The 17,547-nt window shown below is 46.1% G+C and overlaps 1 protein-coding gene across 1 annotated transcript in view; it reads right to left on the reverse strand.

Annotated features, from left to right (window-relative positions):
* Nucleotides 1-1,649, reverse strand: part of LOC140427090 (E3 ubiquitin-protein ligase SH3RF1-like) — a 127,977-nt gene extending 126,328 nt beyond the window's left edge. Inside the window, exon 1 of the mRNA XM_072512597.1 lies at nt 1,108-1,649. The gene's annotated coding sequence lies outside the window, so the exon portion shown is untranslated. The remainder of the gene's footprint in view (nt 1-1,107) is intronic.
* Between the last annotated feature and the right edge of the window lie 15,898 nt (nt 1,650-17,547).

The following is a 17,547-nucleotide window of genomic DNA, read 5'->3' on the forward strand; positions in this document are numbered from 1 at the left end:
ATTATAATGGATTAATGTTGTGTCAAATCTAAGCGAACACAAAAGAGGAGCATAGCTTCCCAAAAATCATTGAGTGTCTTGACATTATACTTTAACCCATTTGAGTTAATATAGCCGCTTATTCTGCCTTGGGATGACCCTGATGATACAGCATTCTTGCCATGGTGATCTATGCCAACTAGGACCAACTGAACTTCAATTCCCTTTGAAACGGGAAACAACACTGCTCCTCGTAAATGACACATGACGTTGTGATGTTCAGTTCTGTGTATATATGATTTGTTAAAGATTGGTGCTCACATCTTCGGCATTTGGAGCATGCAGCCTATATAACCTGACCATGCAAGTAAAGTTGTCTTAAGCATGCTGGCTCTGGTTTAAATGACTGCATCTAACCTTTGGGGCCCTTGATGTGCAAAGAAAGTGAAAAAAAATGCTCATTGTCCCAGCCTCAGCATCTCTTCCATTACTGAGTGTGAAACACTTTACCACAAAAACTGAAAGAAAATACTTGACAGAGCTACATTTCATCATTATCATTTAGCTAACTAACTTTGTCAATGTAATTATGTTATTGAGAATGTTCTATGTGTGTTTTATCAGCTGAAAACAGCAACCTCGATCCAGATGCTATGGACCTGCACAAGGGCAGCGCCTTTAGGGGATGGTTCAATTTTCCTCCCCCCCCCCCCCCACTTATGGGAAATCGGGTTTCCACTTCATTATGTTAACAGCCTGGTTAAGAAAGGGAGGGTTGAGTATATTATCACATCACCCTTCCGAAGATGGAAATAGACATACTTCTCCATTTGTACAGCATGAAATAAAGAAATAGCAAATTCTCGTTCTTGTCAATATCCCAATGTTTTCCCCATTCTACATTAAAGATGTACATTGGGAGAAACAGAAATGCAATTTCCAGCCTGTCTTGTGTGCAAAATGCAGCAACACTCCACTTGTTACTTATTTGCTGCAGATCGATTCATTCAACCAATTATTTTAGAATTTCCGCATTACAGATGCAACCCTGGCTGCTGCACGTTGGGCGATTCAACACAGACAGGAGCCTGAAGTGTCAACTCTTAGACATTTTGAATCTGTACCGACCTGTCACTTGAAGTAGATGGAAGACGGGAAGGCTGAAAGAAGTAATGGGAGATCTTTCTTCATTCCGAAGGATATGATGGAGGGGAATCGCGTTAACAGATCCTTGCTCCAAATTCAGGGCCAACTCCGAGCTGCTGAAAGTACCCAGACACCTGTGCACAAGCTTCACAAATCACTGCAACGCTGAATCCTTCAACTGCATTTGCACCTCGGTTTCTTTTTCCAGTTAGCACAGCACAGCAGCGTTTTAAATGTGCAATTTCCTTGTCAGTGCGGTTCAGGAGATGACATTAATGTTCAAACGAATTAAAATATGAGGAAAGATGTTCCCTCTTCTGTGTGGGGGGAGAGGGGGGTCTTCTTGCCAAACATCCCCAGTCCAATTAGACATTCAATCGTGAGATCACGCCACCCAGATCCAGAATAGAAACTGCACCACTGATCGAATTACAAGACAAATATTAACCCCTTCACTACTACTGGAGATGCTCTGCAGACTGCCCCACACAACATAAGCCTGAAAGAGTCAAAGATCAGGTCTGACAGGAGAGGCAACGATATTTGTAACACAAGATAGCTTTGCCATCATTATTCATCTGTTACTACGCCCAGCCAGGACCACTAATAATATCACTGCTACAGTGTGAAATGATTTGTTCTGAGGTGGGCGAAGGGTTCCCTCTGCTGGAATCATCTGTGATGCCTTATCCTTCATGCATATAGCTTTCTAAGCGCGATTTACTTCTGCAGAGTTCCTCGGCAGCATATCAATAGTCCTGCAGTTGTCAATGTGGAAACTTTGCCCAATTATATGGCAGCTCCAAGGGACGAGGCAGACCAGCCGGTGCAATGCCAAAACTTACTCTAAAAAAGGCCATGCTGACCGCGAAGGGGCAGGTGTGTGTGGACAGCTGTCTACTTGCTAAACATTGACCAGGAACAAACCCACGGGGAAAGACAGCAACTGGAACATGAGCTCTCGGGCTGATGGGTACGTGGTATAGGTCTCACTTTATAGGTGGGAAGTACCACAACCTGATATGAATAAGATATAGAAATACTGCTAGTGTTAACAACAACGAATCTGGGACTGAGGGATAGGAAGGGGGGAGACTTTTGGCTCCATACAAATGATGGTCATATCTGTCACCACCTGGACCAAAATTAAATTGCTCTGATTGTGCCAGACTCAGTTCAAGTTAAACTTAGAACACTTTCTGGGGATTGGTTACAAACACATTTCTCTCACATTCCTGTGCAGTTTCTTGAGGCTAAACATTCTCACTCAGTCTTCATGTTGATGTTAATTGTGGGGTGGGGTCAGCGAATACCACCCTCCTCTGACAGATCGCCTTGCAGCAATTTAATGGTCAGCAGGCTGTGATTGGCTCGAGCCTGGCCTTCTGCCCCCTTCAGGGGAGGAAGGCCCGCCTCCTGGAGCTCCCAGCCAAACAAATGGCTGGCAGCTCTCTGGTCCTAGCAGCGCAAATGGGAGCAGTGGCTGAACCCAGTCACCAAGGGCGATTGTCACTAGATCCAAGCAGGAAGGTTGGTGGGTGGGGAATAACACTGGAGACCGGCTGGCAGGCCCCAGTGAAGGAGGAGAGAGCGATGGGGAACTAGGTCAGGTGCAGATGTGGGGGCAGGGTAAGATCTTGGTGGGGGTTCTGGTGGGCTCAGGAGACTGGGAAACCCTCAGCTCTCCTGCCACCAGCCTGTGTAGTGAAACCTGCCTGGCTTCACACTTGACGCTGCCCTCTACCTACTGTCATGGTTGCGTGTTGTGTGCGATGTGGAATATTAATCTTTAATTTTATTGGCATGTAAAATTGAACTTCTTCAATAGGAGTTTTGCCAAGGAAAGACACTGACTTTAAAATGGTGGTTGATTTGCACTTGTGAAAGCCACATTCCCCTTCATGGTTTAACCCTCAGACAGATGATGACATTCTCTGTGAGCTGTAAAAGCCCCCCTTGCACATTATCAAGTATTATGATCCCAGACCAATGCCAACAGTGGCTAGGATACTGGACCAGAACCCCAATATTTTAGTTTATTTTGTAAGACTGTGAGGAAAGAATACTTCCCTCCAGGAGTCATTGCACAAAGAAATAGGGATTTGGTATTTTAAAACAAAACTTTATTAGGAACACAATATTAAACCTTTTAACATCACACCCCAAAATAGCTTACAATTACTACTTAAACAATATTACTCAATGCAGTAAATAGAACATAGAACATAGAACAATACAGCGCAGTACAGGCCCTTCGGCCCACGATGTTGCACCGAAACAAAAGCCATCTAACCTACACTATGCCATTATCATCCATATGTTTATCCAATAAACTTTTAAATGCCCTCAATGTTGGCGAGTTCACTACTGTTGCAGGTAGGGCATTCCACGGCCTCACTACTCTTTGCGTAAAGAACCTACCTCTGACCTCTGTCCTATATCTATTACCCCTCAGTTTAAAGTTATGTCCCCTCGTGCCAGCCATATCCATCCGCGGGAGAAGGCTCTCACTGTCCACCCTATCCAACCCCCTGATCATTTTGTATGCCTCTATTAAGTCTCCTCTTAACCTTCTTCTCTCCAACGAAAACAACCTCAAGTCCGTCAGCCTTTCCTCATAAGATTTTCCCTCCATACCAGGCAACATCCTGGTAAATCTCCTCTGCACCCGCTCCAAAGCCTCCACGTCCTTCCTATAATGCGGTGACCAGAACTGTACGCAATACTCCAAATGCGGCCGGACCAGAGTTCTGTATAGCTGCAACATGACCTCCCGACTCCGGAACTCAATCCCTCTACCAATAAAGGCCAACACTCCATAGGCCTTCTTCACAACCCTATCAACCTGGGTGGCAACTTTCAGGGATCTATGTACATGGACACCTAGATCCCTCTGCTCAGCCACACTTTCAAGAACTTTACCATTAGCCAAATATTCCGCATTCCTGTTATTCCTTCCAAAGTGAATCACCTCACACTTCTCTACATTAAACTCCATTTGCCACCTCTCAGCCCAGCTCTGCAGCTTATCTATATCCCTCTGTAACCTGCTACATCCTTCCACACTATCGACAACACCACCGACTTTAGTATCGTCTGCAAATTTACTCACCCACCCTTCTGCGCCTTCCTCTAGGTCATTGATAAAAATGACAAACAGCAACGGCCCCAGAACAGATCCTTGTGGTACTCCACTTGTGACTGTACTCCATTCTGAACATTTCCCATCAACCACCACCCTCTGTCTTCTTTCAGCTAGCCAATTTCTGATCCACATCTCTAAATCACCCTCAATCCCCAGCCTCCGTATTTTTTGCAATAGCCTACCGTGGGGAACCTTATCAAACGCTTTGCTGAAATCCATATACACCACATCAACTGCTCTACCCTCGTCTACCTGTTCAGTCACCTTCTCAAAGAACTCAATAAGGTTTGTGAGGCATGACCTACCCCTCACAAAGCCATGCTGACTATCCCTGATCATATTATTCCTATCTAGATGATTATAAATCTTGTCTCTTATAATCCCCTCCAAGACTTTACCCACTACAGACGTGAGGCTCACCGGTCTATAGTTGCCGGGGTTGTCTCTGCTCCCCTTTTTGAACAAAGGGACCACATTTGCTGTCCTCCAGTCCTCTGGCACTATTCCTGTAGCCAATGATGACATAAAAATCAAAGCCAAAGGTCCAGCAATCTCTTCCCTGGCCTCCCATAGAATCCTAGGATAAATCCCATCAGGTCCCGGGGACTTATCTATTTTCAGCCTGTCCATAATTGCCAACACCTCTTCCCTACGTACCTCAATGCCATCTATTCTATTAGCCTGGGGTTCAGCATTCTCCTCCACAACATTATCTTTTTCCTGAGTGAATACTGACGAAAAATATTCATTTAGTATCTCGCCTATCTCTTCAGACTCCACACACAATTTCCCATCCCTGTCCTTGACTGGTCCTACTCTTTCCCTAGTCATTCGCTTATTCCTGACATACCTATAGAAAGCTTTTGGGTTTTCCTTGATCCTTCCTGCCAAATACTTCTCATGTCCCCTCCTTGCTCGTCTTAGCTCTCTCTTTAGATCCTTCCTCGCTACCTTGTAACTATCCATCGCCCCAACCGAAACTTCACACTTCATCTTCACATAGGCCTTCTTCTTCCTCTTAACAAGAGATTCCACTTCCCTGGTAAACCACGGTTCCCTCGCTCGACGCCTTCCTCCCTGTCTGACCGGTACATACTTATCAAGAACACGCAGTAGCTGATCCTTGAACAAGCCCCACTTATCCAGTGTGCCCAACACTTGCAGCCTACTTCTCCACCTTATCCCCCCCAAGTCACGTCTAATGGCATCATAATTGCCCTTCCCCCAGCTATAACTCTTGCCCTGCGGTGTATACTTATCCCTTTCCATCATTAACGTAAACGTCACCGAATTGTGGTCACTGTCCCCAAAGTGCTCTCCAACCTCCAAATCCAACACCTGGCCTGGTTCATTACCCAAAACCAAATCCAACGTGGCCTCGCCTCTTGTTGGCCTGTCAACATATTGTTTCAGGAAACCCTCCTGCACACACTGTACAAAAAACGACCCATCTATTGTACTCGAACTATATCTTTTCCAGTCAATATTTGGAAAGTTAAAGTCTCCCATAATAACTACCCTGTTACTTTCGCTCATATCCAGAATCATCTTCGCCATCCTTTCCTCTACATCCCTAGAACTATTAGGAGGCCTATAAAAAACTCCCAACAGGGTGACCTCTCCTTTCCTGTTTCTAACTTCAGCCAATACTACCTCGGCAGAAGAGTCCCCATCTAGCATCCTCTCCGCCACCGTAATACTGCTCTTGACTAGCAGCGCCACACCTCCCCCTCTTTTGCCTCCTTCTCTGAGCTTACTAAAACACCTAAACCCCGGAACCTGCAACATCCATTCCTGTCCCTGCTCTATCCATGTCTCCGAAATGGCCACAACATCGAAGTCCCAGGTACCAACCCACGCTGCCAGTTCCCCTACCTTGTTTCGTATACTCCTGGCATTGAAGTAGACACACTTCAAACCACCTACCTGAACGCTGGCCCCCTCCTGCGACGTCAAATCTGTGCTCCTGACCTCTATACTCTCATTCTCCCTTACCCTAAAACTACAATCCAGGTTCCCATGCCCCTGCTGCATTAGTTTAAACCCCCCCAAAGAGCACTAACAAATCTCCCCCCCAGGATATTTGTGCCCCTCAGGTTCAGATGTAGACCATCCTGTCTGTAGAGGTCCCACCTTCCCCAGAAAGAGCCCCAGTTATCCAAAAATCTGAAACCCTCCCGCCTGCACCATCCCTGTAGCCACGTGTTTAAATGCTCTCTCTCCCTATTCCTCATCTCACTATCACGTGGCACGGGCAACAACCCAGAGATAACAACTCTGTTTGTTCTAGTTCTGAGCTTCCATCCTAGCTCCCGGAAAGCCTGCCTGACATCCTTGTCCCCTTTCCTACCTATGTCGTTGGTGCCAATGTGGACCACGACTTGGGGCTGCTCCCCCTCCCCCCTAAGGACCCGGAAAACACGATCCGAGACATCACGTACCCTTGCACCTGGGAGGCAACATACCAAACGTGAGTCTCTCACGCTCCCACAAAATCTCCTATCTGTGCCCCTGACTATAGAGTCCCCAATTACTAATGCTCTGCTCCTCTCCCCCCTTCCCTTCTGAGCAACAGGGACAGACTCCGTGCCAGAGGCCCGTACTCCATGGCTTACCCCTGGTAAGTCGTCCCCCCCACAAGTATCCAAAGCGGTATACTTGTTTCTCAGGGGAACGACCGCAGGGGATCCCTGCACTGACTGTTTTTTCCCAGTCCCTCTTACAGTTACCCACCTATCTCCAATCTTTGGTGTAACTAATTCCCTGAAGCTGCTATCTATGACCCCTTCTGCCTCCCGAATAATCCGAAGTTCTTCCAACTCCAGCTCCAGTTCCCTAACTCGGTCTTGGAGGAGCTGGAGATGGCAGCACTTCCTGCAGGTAAAATCAGCAGGGACACGAACTGCATCCCTCACCTCAAACATCCTGCAGGAGGAACATTGCACTCCCTTCCCTGCCATTCCTCTAACTTTCTACCAAGATCTACCAACAACTAAATTAAATTTTTATAAAAAATAATAATAATATAATAAAAATATGGTACTTACCTCAGACCAAAGGGTTTTATTATTAGGTTAGAGGAGGAGGGCGGGTGGGAGACACTGCACGTGTAGTGTCTCGGGTTTCCTCTCCACCAGAATTTATTGGTGAGGGTCTTCCCAGACGTCCGCGGGTCGTCTTCCTGATCCCGCCTAAAAAACTAATTTAAAAAAAAAGAAAAATTCTCAGCTCCTGCTGAAACTGACTCACCACTCACCAGCTGTTCTCCCGCCGAAATCGACTGGCCTGCCCCTGCAAAGAGAAGTGCTTTTAAAAGTTGACTTACCTCCCAGCAACCTCCTTCCGCAATGCTCCCGCTGAAATTGACTAACCAGCTGCTCTCACGCCGCCGAAATCGACTGGCCTGCCCCTGCAAAGAGAAGTGCTTTTAAAGGTTGACTTACCTCCCAGCAACCTCCTTCCACAATGCTCCCGCTGAAATTGACTAACCAGCTGCTCTCACGCCGCCGAAATCGACTGGCCTGCCCCTGCAAAGAGAAGTGCTTTTAAAGGTTGACTTACCTCCCAGCAACCTCCTTCCGCAATGCTCCCGCTGAAATTGACTAACCAGCTGCTCTCACGCCGCCGAAATCGACTGCAATTAATTACTATCTCTATTCCCAATTAAACAACAAGAAAAAAACTAATCTCTCAAACTATCCTACATCTCAATGGCACAGACTGATACTTGCTTTCCAGAACAGATTTGGCTCCTGTTAGAACCCCTGCAGACTTTGGACGACTTCAAAAAGCTGTTTCAAGTGGCTTATTTCAGCTTCTTCATTGCCCTCAGACAAGTCTGCACTGCTTTAAACACTATTAATATTCTATAACTATCCTACTCTCAGAGCAAAAGACTTTACTTGTGGCCAAAAGCAGGGTTTTTTAAACTCAGGGTAGCGGCCTGTGGGTGGGTCGCAGGCAGGTTTCGGGAGGGTCGTGGCAGTTGGTCTCGGCGTACCTGATCGCAGGAGGAATGCCCAACGGCCACGACCATCTTTTAAATATGCTGGCAACGATGGACTTTTGAGATTGCTGGCCATCCCGCCCATATGTGCTGGATCAAGCAGTGCGCAGGCCTGGAGCCTAGCGGGGTGGACCACTTCCTTCTGACGTCAGCGCTCTCCAGGCCTTGTCTTCTTCATCAAACGACAGAGTCCTCCCACAGGAAGTGACGGCAGGGTGCAGATCATGTGCCCCATACGCTGACGTCACATGTTCTGGGCGAGCGAGAGATTCCTCCATTTTGTAGCTGCCAGCAGTGCTGGTGTGAACTCCAGGACCTCTGGTGAACAACCCATGAAGAAGAAGCAGCAAACAGGAACAAAGCAGCATAAAGACGAGTACTTGAAGTATGGGTTGTTAATTGTTCCACTGCAAATCAGGATTCATGCAGGGTTATATGCAGGGAAGCACTGGAAAATGAAAGTTTAAAACCCTCAAAATGTCAAAGACATTTTAAGACTAAACATGGCGAATTCGAGGGCAAACCAGTGAGATCTTAAATCATCAGCGAAGTCGTTATCAGAAATGTAACATTGAATAACAAAACCACTGCGATCATGAGGACCAAGCAGGCTTATCTGTCACATTAAAGGTAAGCAAAAATTGTGTGTTGCAATGGTCAGCCAGTGTGGGCCGCAAAGGTTGGCTGGCATTGGTCACGAAGGTCGGCCGCTGTGAGTCCTGAAGGATGGCTGGTTGGCAAAAATGGGGCCCGGGCAAAAAAGTTTGAAAAACACTGGCCTAAAGGGTAGCCAGATCCGAACTCAATTAAAGAGCTTTCTCAAAATGTCTGAAGAGCTTATCTCCACCTAGCAATGACAACATCACCCCAAGCTGAAAACAAATGAACTCCCCAGGGACTTCCCCGCCCCCCAGTCAAACAACAGTGCATCAAATCCTAGGCTTTCTACTCTGCTCAATTTCTGGCATCTAAACGCTTTCTGGTCTGGCAAAACGAGATTATTTCAAAAACATGATCATTGCAGTCAAACACACTCTAACCCAGGCTTTTAACCCTTCAATTGCCAAATGTTTATACTCTAATATATCTAAGATCCTGCATACGTCACACAAGGAGAAAATGGAACATTAAAGGAGCTAATGGCTGAGCCATTTGTAGACTCAGTGGTCACATGATGATGTGATGGCTAGGCTACAAAAATCAGCGCAGGAGGAGACCATTCGGCTAGTCAAGTCTTCGCCGTCCCTCTGAAAGAGCACCCAAACCAGGCCCACTGCCACACCCCATAACCCCACCTAATCTTTGGACACTAAGGGGAAATTTAGCATGATCAATCCATCTAACCTGCACATCTTTGGACTGTGGGAGGAAATCGGAGCACCCGGAGGAAATCCACGCAGATACGGGGAGAAAGTGCAAAATCCACACAGTCACCCAAGGTCTCTGGCGCTGTGAAGCAGTAGTGCTAACTACTGTGCTGCCCCGCCGCCTTGGGTCACCGGAGTGCGGGAGTTATCCCCGGAGCCTGGGCAGAGTACAAGCATGGGGTAGCTGCTCAATTAGTGAATAAAATATTGTTTGTTACAAGTTCTTGTCAGTGTTTGACATGGTGTCAGGAGTTGACAGTATTGCACAAAGACTTAGCCGTATCAACCCACTCACCTATGACAAAAACATTGCTGTTAGTTGGGAAAAATGTGGGAAGGAGTGGCATATTTACTGTGGTGCTGCATTATCTGGCAAATCAAAAAAGGTACATCTTACTAAACAGGCCCTGAGACCATCAAGAAGTTCATGTTGTTTATTTTCAAATGGAGGAGGAGAAAGAGGACCCCAAAATAATTCTAAAAATGTTTGAGAACATTTGTCTTCTGGTAAAAAATATAATACTCGAAAGGTATATGTTTAATTCAATAAACCAAAGAGCAGATGAATCAATACAATTTTATATGTCAACCTTGAAAATCCTAGCAAAGAAATATGCATTTGGCATCATTGCTCATGGGTTAGTCAGGGATCGAATAGCCTGCGGGATCCACAATGACCTTGTCCATTCACAGCTGCTGGGAGAGAAAGATTTAACATTAAAAACAGCCATTAGCGTCTGCACATTAAACGAGCAATCAAAAAAAACGCAGCAGAGATTTTAGGTGGGAAACAGTGGTTTTCGTGGGCCAGGGCATGTCCTGCTCCAACAGGAGTGGCCATTACCTCAGAATAGTTTTTCTGATGTTTTATTTATGGTAAATGCTGCAATAAATGTGGCAAATGGAATTCTTACAATACAGAAGGAGGCCATTCAGCTCATCAAGTCAGCACCGACCTACAAAAAGAGCAACCTGCCTAGGTCCACTCCGTCATCCTATCCCTGTAACCCCACCTAACCTGCACATCTTTGGAGACTAAGGGGCAATTTAGCATGTCTAATCTACCTAACTTGTACATCTTTGGACTGTGAGAGGAAACCGGAGCACCCGGAGGTAGCACACGCAGACACGGAGAGAACATGCAAATTCCACAGAGTCAGTCACCCAAGGCTGGAATTGAACCCAGGTCCCTGGCGCTGTGAGGTGGCAATGCTAATCACTGTGCCAGTGCTAATCACTGTGCCACAGTGCCGCCCATATCATTTCGCAAAATGCCGCAGATGGAAATCACAGCTGCTTTCCTCGGCCATCAGCAATATTGCAGCCAGTCAGTCCCCCAAGGGTAGGAGTGTCAGCAAGGTGAACAAAATGGAGCTCAGCTAAAGCAGCAAAACGACTAAGCCTCCAACAATTTATTGCAAGAGTGTTGACACCATTGCAGCAAAGGGTGAGTGTTTCACCACCCTCAACATGATTTGCAGCAACGCAAGACTGAAGGTAAAGATTTATACAGGAGAAAAGTGTAATGTATTGCCCAGCTGAATGCCATGAGAACTAGATCCTTGTGCAGCACTGGATCCCAGCACCCAGGTGCACCTCATGGCTAATGACGGACAAACTATCCGCACTGAAGGTGTAGCACTCTCCATTGCACGCAGGGCAGTTTTAAGTTTCATATAGTTGATCAGAACGTAAGGCCACTGTTAGGTCGGCGGGACAGGATTACACTGGGGTTCATTCAACTTGGTCCAGGGGTGCGTGCTTTACAACACCAGGCTCCAGAAATGATAGAGTACAAAGACCTCTTCAATGGTGACATTACTTGTCAGCTACCAGCATTATACCACATGAGACTAGATGACCCAGTACCACCACAGTTTGCGCTTCGGGAAGAGCACCAATAGCCATGAAGCAGAAAGTAGTCAACGAGATACATTGGGTGGCAACACTAGGGGCCGAATTTTCCCATGTTTTTTCAGGGTGTCAGGTTCTGACTGAAACCCGGCGTGTAAATCTCCAGCTGCACAGCCCAGTTTTTAGTCCAGATTTTGAGCCTCTCTGAAAATAAATCAGGGGGCGTGTTTTACGTCATCACTGTGGCTGGGTGGGGCCTGTTAGAGTCGGCGAGGCTAGCTCCACAGGGATTACAAACTTTAAAAACGGGCCTCAATCACGACTGAAAATAACCCCCCCCCCCAACAGACATGGGACCTCCCAAAAGCACACCCCCCCCCGTCCCCCCATCAGCATTAGGGCTCTCATACTCCACCACCACCATCAGCATCGGGGATCTCAAATGGCACCCCCCCTGAGGGGATCCCCTTGACTGAATCTCGCTTAACCAAATGCGTGGTAAACCTCACCGACATATAATCACATTGTCGTGGTTTGACTATTCAGCGAGGGGGATCATGTGGTGGGAGGGTTCGGTAATAAGATTTAAATGTATGTAAATCTATTAAAATGAGCCTCTCGTCCTTTGTGGGTGTGAACGTTGTTACGTCACCAACGAGGGACGTGGAAAATCAGGAAATGAGATCTCACCGGCTAGAATCCCGTTTCCCGATTCTCGCTAGATTTTATGCTGTGTCGCTGACGGTGGCCGCGGGTGCAAAGCCACCCCTAGATATCATAACTCCTCTGGACAAGGCCACAGAATGGGTTTCAGCAATGTTGGCCACGGTAAAGAGAGATGGCACGGTCAGTTCACTTGAACAAGGCACTGCTTTGACCTCATCACCCTCAGAAGACAGCTGCAACAGCTGAAAGCAGACATGCCAAATGCTGAGGTTTTCAGCATCCTGGATGTCAAACGCAGGTTTTGGCAGATCTCTTTAGTTGAAGAACCTTCAAAAGTTATCACTCCCATGTCTCTGGTACGCAGATGTAATTTTCTATGGGATCCTATGGGATCTCCACTGGCAGCGACGTCTTCCAGCGGTGCATGAATCAACTATCCGCAGGCCAATCCTGCAAGATCATTGTCTGTGACATCCTGGTTTGGGGTCATACTGTGCAATAGCACAATGCACGTCTTTGACAAATCAGGACCATAAAGCTGAAGATTAACCCTTCAGGGTCAACCAGCTTCCTTAGGTGGCTCATGTACTCACAGCTGATAGTGTAAAGCCCGATCCAGACAAGACAATGGTTATATGACAGATGGCCATTCCTGTGGGCAAGTATGCGCTACGGCACTCTCTTGGTATGACAAATTAACTTTCTACGTTTATTCCATGTTATAGTGAGGTCACCTTTGCACCAGGATCTCAAATAGTGATGGCAAGAACACCATACAACGGTCTTCAATAGACTCAAGCAGGCACTTTCAACCCCACCGGTGCTACACTACTTTGTTGTTCGAGCACTTGTACTTATATCAGCAGACACCACCCAGCACAGCTTGGTACAGTCTGCATCCAGAAGGCAGACCCATAGCCTTTTCTTCAAGGATCCTCACTGACACTGAGACTTGTTATGCTCAGATTGAAAAGGAACTTCTTGTTTTAATCTTCATCTGTCAGAAATTTAATGACGTCATATATGGTCATTCTGCAAATTTTCATGAGCCACTCATAACGATTTTAAAAAGCCTCTCCAGACAGCGTCCGCACCGCTGCAATGCTAAACCTGCAACACCATCATCTCAGCATCATCCACAAACATGGTAAGGAGCTGTACTTGGTTGAAGCCCTCTCCAGAGCTTTCTTACCCACTACAGACCAGGAAGATCATGAGGAAGACACAGACCTCATGACAGTCGAGGTGCTTTCCTCTTGTAGAATCCAGGAAATCAAAGATGCCTTACAGGTGGACATCACATACAAAGAACATCAAGAGGAGCTGGCCAGAGTCCTCAAGGGAGTTTCCCCATGAGCTCTGCACATTCTTCACCATCAGAGTTGACTTAACCGCACAGGAAGGACTGATTCTGCGTGGCCAGCAATTTATCATCCCAACTTCTCTTCAGAAGTACTACACCCAACAACTTCATCAAAGACACCCCAGGTTGGAAGCAACCAGATACAGAGCCAAGGATTCACTGCACTGGCTCTCCATGTTCGCTGACATGGAGAGAGATGTTTCCAAATGTGCACCATGCAATGCGCTCAAATCCACCAATTACAAGAATCACTGTACTTGCATGAGGTCCCAGATTCCCATGGTCATTCACAGCAACTGACACCTTTGAATGGAATGGTAAACAACATTCAGTCTTGGCTGATTCTATTCCAGGTGGTTTGAACTTGACCACCTGCCAAATAATGGTGAGTGATGCAATCATCAATAAGCTCAAGAGAGACTTTGTCACACATGGCATCCCTCAAAGACTCATGGCAGAGAATGCTCACCAATTCGGCTGCACGGAATTTTGAAACTTCTCCCACACATGGGACTTTGAGCATATCACGAGCAGCCCTTTGTACCCACAGTCAAATGGTCTGGCGGAACGGGCAGTTCTCTCAACCAAGCATCTTATAGAGGAATGTGCACAGGATTGCACATGTTACTTTACTGCACTCCTCAGCCTGTGAAATCTGCCATGACAGGGCTTGCACAATGACTCTTTTCTAGGTGCACCAGGGTCACAACTCCTAAGCCTCTGCTGCAGCCCAAACTTGAAGCCAATGTGAATGATCACCTCATGGACACTGATTTAGAAATACAACGCACTATAATTGAAATGCCCACAGATTCGGCCCTTTAACACCTGGTCAAATGGTCAAGATTCAGTCTGCACCTGGTCACGACAAGTTCACGGTAGTACATAGCCATGCCATGCAATCAAAAAGTTACATGGTGGCCTCAGGTGGTGCCCACTACGTACATGACCACCGTCACCTCCGACAGGTATCAGAACCAGCACCATTAGATATCACAGCACTCCAGTCATCCAGCCTACAACACCAGCCCCCTACACCAGTGTACATGCAGACTCCTCTAGAGGCCTACACAGCGAGTCCTGCACCCACTGAGTATACTGATGGAATGCCCCAACCTGAGAACAACTACAACACAACCAACCGGGGTAATCACAAACTCAGGGTGTCTGATCAAACCGAACACAAGGTTCCAGGCCTATGTTACCACCTAGTCTGCAACTGGCCATCAAATCTCACCTTTACACAACGAAAGGCAGGGAGAAAGGAGATGCGATGGGCTATGTGCCAGCTGCATCAGCTTAATCTGTATTTCACCATATGTAAACAGTTACGCATTGATAGCCTGTTCAATCTGTATGTTATAAAATGGTTTGTGCACAGTTTTTGTTCATGCACATTATTACATCTCAACATCGATGTAGATCGAGTGGTCACGCGATGACGGGGCTACAAAAAGGGACATGGGTCAGGAGCGTGGGGAGTTCTCCTCTTGATCAGGGGCAGAGTAGCTGCTCCTTATTGTCAGTGCTTGGGAACCCAATACTTATACAATATGAATATTCTATCATCTTTGGCTATCACATCCACAGGATACAAGGAATTAATTGTCTGACCTGCTGAAGAGCACTATTGATCTATCGAGTTTCTAACCACAGGTCAGAGAAAACCTGACTGCCAGAGGGGAGAATGAGAGTGCAGCTTGAAAACCAATAACTTGACAGAAGCCATCTTTACTGCCGACTGTAGGAAAAGGAAACACAAGCTGCAAAATCAGAGAAGGAGTCTGCAGAATGGACCAGTAACATCATCTATCACCCGGCTATTTCCAAGATGGGGCCCTATCTCTTACATTTTGGAATATATCACAGAGATTGAGAATTTTAATTGAAAGGACCTTCAAGCACCATAACGTCCACTTTGGAAAAAGTTGGATTACAGTTTAAGAGAGACTGTCTCCAGAAAAATAATGAACTTTTACATCGGTCGCTACACCTGAAACTTCAAGACCACTCAAAGAAACATCAGAACATGTATATATATATATTTTTATGGACTTTAGCTCTGATCAATTCCATCTTCTCCTCTGTTATGCGGCGAGTATATTTATGTGTATGTTGCGGGATGTGGGATGCTGTATTTTTTAATATAAATTTAAAGTACCCAATTTTTCTTCCAATTAAGGGGCAATTTAGCGTGGCCAATCCATCTCACCTGCATATCTTTGGGTTGTGGGAGTGAGACCCACGCAGACACGGGGAGAATGTGCAAACTCCACACGGACGGTGACCCGGGGTCGGGATCAAACCTGGACCTCAGAGGGGATGCTGTTTTAACATTTTAATAAGTGTTTATCTGAGTGAGTTTTTAACAATAAAACTAAGTCCCTACATGTTAACTCAAGACACCTCAAGCTTATTTCTTCAAAGAGCTTTACATATCGTCAAACTACCTGCTGAAATGAACAAATCACAATTGTCAAAAAATTCAAACTCTGTTGTAGCCAAAGAGGAATTCAATCAACATACGTATTGCCTGACTGTCTGTGTGATTAGCTTCAGCTTGCTGGCAAGACTGAAGCCATCCAGTCCAATTACTTAGGAACAGATTCCATTTCACTCGCTAGCTGCTCATTCAGCATTTGAAGGCATGCAACATTAATGTCCTGCTTTTTTTTTCATTCATTCATGGGATGTGACCATCACTGGCTGGGCCAGCATTTACTGCCCATCCCTGAGGGCAATTAAGGATCATTGGTGTGGATCTGGAGTCACACTAGGCCAGACCAGGTAAGGATGGCAAATTAAAGGAAATTAGTGAACCGGATGGGTTTTTACAACAATCGACAATGACTTCATGGTCATTATTAGACTCTTAATTCCAGATTTGTATTGAATTCAAATTCCACCATCTGCCAAACTGAGGCTCAAAGCACAGCCACCAATGGTACAGTGATTAAATTCAGGGATGCTCCAGAAGCTACAAATACACGTAGACATTTCAGAGATCTGGGACTGGAGGAGATTAAAGACATGGGGTTGGGGAGGGGCAGGGTTGGGAGCTGGCAATGGAAATATTTGAAAAGGATGGGAATTTGAGGTGTTGCTTAACCAGGATCCAATGTAGGTCAGCTAACGCAGGGATGATAGAGGTACGGTGGAGATGACCTCAAGTTTACAAAGCGTAGAATATGGGAAGCCAGTCAGGAGTGTGTCAGAATGACCAAGCTTTTCTCTTTTCATGTGGTGCCTTTGTTGTTTCAGGGGATGTCATCATGGCTTATACCTTAATATCTCTCTTGGGCAACATGGAAAGATGTGTCCCAGAAACTAACTCAGTTACCACAGGAATTGACCCCATGTTATTCATGAAATTCTACAACAACACATTAACTAACTAGTCAACTGAGCCAACTGATACCCTATGAGCAGGTCTAGAGATAACAAAATGCATGAATGAGACTTTAGTAGCAACAGAGCTGAGGCAGAATTTCAGTCTGGTTTAGTCTCAATTATCAGGGCGGGGGCTGGAGTCTACAGTGAGGGAATAGAACCCAGAGCAGGGGCAAAGACAATGGCTTCAGCCTTCCCTGTATGTAATTGGAGAGTGTTTTTGCTCATCATGATGGATAAGCAGTCTGATAACTTAGCAACAGTAGAGGAGTGAGAGAATTAATGGTGAGATGGAGCTGGGTGTCATCAGAATGGGTGTGAAAATTAATGCTGCGCCTTTGGAAGATGCCACCCTGAGTCAGCCTGCAGATGAGAAACAGGAGGGGCCAAGGATAATAATAATGATAATCTTTTTATTATCACAAGTAGGCTTACATTAACACTGCAATGAAATACTGTGAAAAGTCCCTAGTCGCCACATTCTGGCACGCTGCTGGCCTTGTTCTGCATTACAAACCAGCTGTATATCCCACTGAGCTAAACCAGCCCTCTAGATCCTTGGGATAACATTTGAGAGAACAATGTAAGAGCAGGAAGAGAAACCTTTGCAAATGATATTCTGCATATGATG

Source organism: Scyliorhinus torazame, chromosome 7 (assembly GCF_047496885.1).
Source record: "Scyliorhinus torazame isolate Kashiwa2021f chromosome 7, sScyTor2.1, whole genome shotgun sequence".
NCBI classification, from domain to species: domain Eukaryota; kingdom Metazoa; phylum Chordata; class Chondrichthyes; order Carcharhiniformes; family Scyliorhinidae; genus Scyliorhinus; species Scyliorhinus torazame.